The 2909-nt window shown below is 41.1% G+C and overlaps 1 non-coding gene across 1 annotated transcript; it reads left to right on the forward strand.

Moving 5' to 3' along the window:
- Positions 1-1483: 1483 nt before the first annotated feature.
- Positions 1484-1587, forward strand: LOC126031682 (U6 spliceosomal RNA). Its single transcript, XR_007503514.1, has one exon. It is a non-coding gene; the product is annotated as a U6 spliceosomal RNA (small nuclear RNA).
- The last annotated feature ends 1322 nt before the right edge of the window (positions 1588-2909 follow it).

A 2909-nucleotide genomic window follows, 5' to 3' on the forward strand; every position in this document is an offset into this window, starting at 1 on the left:
TGCCTGCTTCTGTGACATACATTTTTCTTCTCCCTCTCTTTCTCTCTCTCTCCCTTTTTTCTCTAGACAACTGTGGTTTTCAAATTTGTTGTTGAAGGGGTATCATGCATATCACTTTATCTCCCTTTAGCACCCAGTTCTTGCCCAGTGTGATCATTTCCAACTATCATTGTCATAGTTGTCCCTTCTCTGCCTGAACTGCATTCCCTTACTATTTGTGGCAACCTTTTTTACCATGGACTGGAACTCCTGGCCTTTGTCTCTATTGTTTTTGGATATTAATACTATACTATCTTTTCTTTAATATCCCACAAATAAGGGCTGGAGCGATTGGCATAAGTGGTAAGGCATCTGCCTTTCCTGCGCTAGCCTAGGATGGACCTTGGTTCATTATCCTCCAGCACCCCATATGGTCCCCCAAGCCAAGAGCAATTTCTGAGCACATAACCAGTAGTAACTCCTGAGTTTCACCAGCTGTGCCCAAAAGCCAAAAAAAAAAAATTGCACAAATAAGTGTGATCACTCTATGTCTATCCCTCTCCCTCTTACTGACTCACTTGGCTCAGCATAGTACTCTCCATATATATATATATATATATATATATATATATATATATATATATATATATATTTCATGTATAAGAAAAACGACTTCATTTTTTCCTAACACCTGCATTGTGTAGATGTATCACTATTTCTTTATCTACTCATCTGTTCTCTGGGACTTGGGTTGTTTCTGGAGTCTGGCTATTGAGAATAGTGCAAGAATGATAGAAAAAGAAAAAAAGAAAAAAGAGAGAATAGTGCAATGAACATAGGCGTGCAGAAGGCTTTTCTGATGTGTGTTTGGTCTCCTATGGAAAATTCCTAGGAAGGCATTGGTGGGACATATGGAAGCTCAATTTCTAGTGTTTTGCAGAATATTATTTTCCAAAAAGGCTGGACCAGTTGATATTCCCACCAGCAGAGAATGAGCATCACCTTTCTCCCCACACATCCCCGCCAGCACTGGTTGTTCTTGCTCTTTTTTTTTTTTTTTTTGGTTTTTGAGTCACACCCAGCAGTACTCAGGGGTTACTCCTGGCTACTCCATGCTCAGAAATCGCTCCTGGCAGGCTCGGGGGGACCATATGGGATGCCGGGATTCGAACCGATGAACTTCTGCATGAAAGGCAAACGCCTTACCTTCATGCTATCTCTCCGGCCCCTGTTCTTGCTCTTTTTGATGTGTGCCAGTCGCTGTGATGTGAGATGATATCTCATTGTTGTTTTGATTTGCATCTCCTTGATGATTAAGGATGTGGAGCATTTTTTTCATGTACCTTTTAGTTCACATTTTCATGGTTCTCAGATCCTCTTGATAACAGCTTTCCCTATGTGAACAGCCAAGGGAGTAAACCCAGCAGATTCTCTCCACTCTCACTCACACTATTGGCTTAGAGGAGCATTAATAGAGACAACTCAGGATAGAAAATTACAAGGCGTGCTCGCTTCAGCAGCACATATATTAAAATTGGAACGATACAGAGATTAGCATGACCCCTGCACAAGGATGAAACGCAAGTTCGTGAAGTGTTCCATATTTTTAAAAAGAAAAAAGAAAATTACAAGGCAGATTCAGGTTCTAGATTTTGACTTAAAAATCTGTCAACCTTGGGGCTGGAGAGATAGCATGGAGGTAGGGCGTTTGCATACCTGCATGCAGACTGTGGGTGTTTCGAATCCAGGCATCCCATATGGTTCCCTGAGCCTGCCAGGGGCGATTTCTGAGCATAGAGCCAGGAATAACCCCTGAGCATTGCTGTGTGTGACTCAAAAAAAAAAAAATCTGTCAACCTTCAGCAGTTAGATCTCACTTTCCTTTTTAGCAAAAGTGTGCCTTTGGAAATTCAGACTGAGTATTTCATATAATTAATTTGTTTTGACAGTCAAAGATTCTTAGTGTTTGGATAGCTCCTCTGTGTTCAAGTACTTACAGTGGAGGTAGGTAAGCTTACCACCTCACAAGGCAGTACATTCCAAAAATTTGACACCTTGTGGAGTTAAAATATTTATTTTTATTCTGAGCCAAATTGACCTCCTGTAGCTTTTATCAGCTTGGTTTTTTAAATCTGCCCTCTGGAGAGACACAAAATAGACCTAATCCCTCTACTAGACAGCTAAATTCTTTATGTGATTCTCTTAAAAGACATTGTGGTGACTCAGGCTACATTTATCAGGGATATATTAAATCCACTATCTTCCCCCTGCTTTGCTTTTTAGTGACAGTAAGCTTTGGTGAGTATATTCAATATGCTAGGAGGAGAAAATATTCTGTTCTGGCAGTCCTGGTGTTACCTTAATTTAACGATCCAGTTTGTAGTAGTAACCTGTAGGTTGTCAATAATAGATAAGTCTGTCAGGCAGCAAAGCAGGACTGCAGGAAGTAGGGACTTGCCTTGCACCCAGCAGACCTGTACCATATGATTCCACAAGCTTGCCAGGGGAGTACTGAGTGCAGTCAGGAATAATCCGTGGATTACCTGGGCACTGCCAGGTGTGCCTCCCCACCCCACGAAAGAACTCTGAAAACAATCAGAAATTACATTTTACCAGCTACATCTCTCCACATCTCTCCACATTCAGTACATCTCTCCACATTCAGTCCCAGGTTTCTGGAATTGAAGTTCCAGGATCTTTTTTTAAAACTGGGGTGTGGGAAACACTCATATTAGGGTTCGGGGAACAATGTGGGGCCAGGGATTGAATCTGGGGCTCTTGAATACAAAGCATGCACTTTGTGCTATCTCCCTGATCCAAGTTCTGGATTCTCAATCTTTTAGGAGTCAAGAGAGGCTGGTTTATTAGAAATAAACGATACTTGTTTATTTCAAGCTACTATACTTGAAGAAACACTGATTTAATTGATG

This window comes from Suncus etruscus, chromosome 15 (genome assembly GCF_024139225.1).
Source record: "Suncus etruscus isolate mSunEtr1 chromosome 15, mSunEtr1.pri.cur, whole genome shotgun sequence".
NCBI lineage: Eukaryota > Metazoa > Chordata > Mammalia > Eulipotyphla > Soricidae > Suncus > Suncus etruscus.